Source organism: Trichechus manatus, unplaced genomic scaffold, assembly GCF_000243295.1.
Source record: "Trichechus manatus latirostris isolate Lorelei unplaced genomic scaffold, TriManLat1.0 scaffold00111, whole genome shotgun sequence".
NCBI classification, from domain to species: Eukaryota; Metazoa; Chordata; class Mammalia; order Sirenia; family Trichechidae; genus Trichechus; species Trichechus manatus.
This window is the reverse complement of record NW_004444047.1, coordinates 5,735,539-5,737,176: the sequence shown is the minus strand read 5'-3', so window position 1 is coordinate 5,737,176 and position 1,638 is coordinate 5,735,539.

Below are 1,638 nucleotides of genomic sequence, written 5' to 3'. Positions count from 1 at the left end.
AACAAAAACTCAGGCCTCCTGGTCCCCGCTGGGCATTTCTGCTGAGGAGAAAATCTTGATGGAACTAAAGCAGGAAGCAACATGCACAAGGATGCGGAAGCTCACCTCTGAGAGGCTGGGGCGTGCAGGATACGGAGGGACAGCTGGGGCTGGGGAGGGGCTGTGGACATTGTCCTGGAAGAGGTTTTCTGGAGTTCCACGGAGCCTCCCGGCCCTCTGGCCACCTCTCAGAAGCTCACCCCCTCCTCCCTGCCCCCCGCCCCCAGGCTGAGTCCTGCCCCCTTTCCACAGGGGTTGAGAGGACAAACCCAGTCCAGCCCCCCGGAGGAAGGGGGCCAAGGCGCAGCCCCCACCCATCTCAGCACATGAAGTAACTAACTGACAGGCTGGTTAATAGATTAGGGGCAGACTGCGCTGCTGTGGCCTCCCAGGAGGGCATCCGGGGACAACATCCCAGGAGAGGACTCGGGGCGGGGGGTGTTGCCTGGGGCTGGGTGCTAGTCAGAGCAGGGCTGGGGTCGGGGCACACAGCAGACGCGCTGAGCCAGTGGGCGGGCCCAGAAGGTGGGCATGAGGGCTCCCTGGCATCTGGCTGGAGAGGCTGGGGTGTTCCAGGGCTGGCCTGGGTGGGCACTGGGCCGTGGGCTGGGAAGGGTGGATCAAGCGGCCAGATCCCGAGGAGCTCTCACTGCCTGTTTTCCTGGCGAGGAAACTGAGTCCCAGAAGACCTGTCCTTGGTCCACAAGCCAGGTGGGCCAGAGGCATTGGACGCAGGCGGCACCCTCTCCCACTCTCGCTTCTGTAGGCTTCCCCAGGCCGGCCCTCGCCCTGGGCTGGCCTGAAAGTGGGGAAGGGAGCCCTCTTCCTTGTGAGCTGGGATAGGGCACGGAGGCACCACAATCATTTCCAGGAGGGACCCAGACACCCTCAGAGACCTGCAGGGCTGTACCTACTGCTCGCTGGATGAGAGGCCAGGCTAGTGTTCCTGGGAACTCAGCTCCCCAGCCCGGAGCCCTCCAGCTGGAATGTGGTCCACAGCAGGCCGGCTTAGGCTCTGCCGCCAGTTCCCCAGGGTTGCCCCCCACCTGGGGTCCCTGCCCCTGCTCAGCACTCTAGATTCTTGGCAAGCCATCCAACTTGCAAACCGGCTTCCTCCTTGGGGGATGGGGATAGTGCTCCCCCCCCCCCCGGCAGCTTAGCTGCAGTATGTGTGCCTCAGGCGCTTAGTGCAGCAGTGACCCCACAGCTCTGGGGTGTATTCCTCTTGCACTCCATGCCCCAAGCCTTTGCACACACAGTTCCCCACCCTGAAGGCCGCCCCGGCCCTCTTCCACCAGAGAGATGCCTGGTCCCACCTCAGGGAGAGGCTCGAGCGGCTCCTTCTCCGGGAAGCCTCCCTGGACATCCACCGAGCCCATCCCCCTCGGTCCCCTCCCCCGCATTCCCGGGTCTGGGCCCCTGAGCAGGGCTGCGCTGTGCAAACACAGACCGACGCTCGGCCTCGCTGTGCTCCCGGAGAGGGCCCGCCCTCTGGGCCTCTCGGTGAGCTGACGGGGGCCTGTCCGCGCCCCGCCCCGGCTCCCACGCCCTCCGAGACCGCCCGGCGCCCCCGCCCGGCCCCGCCCCATCTAATCCCCA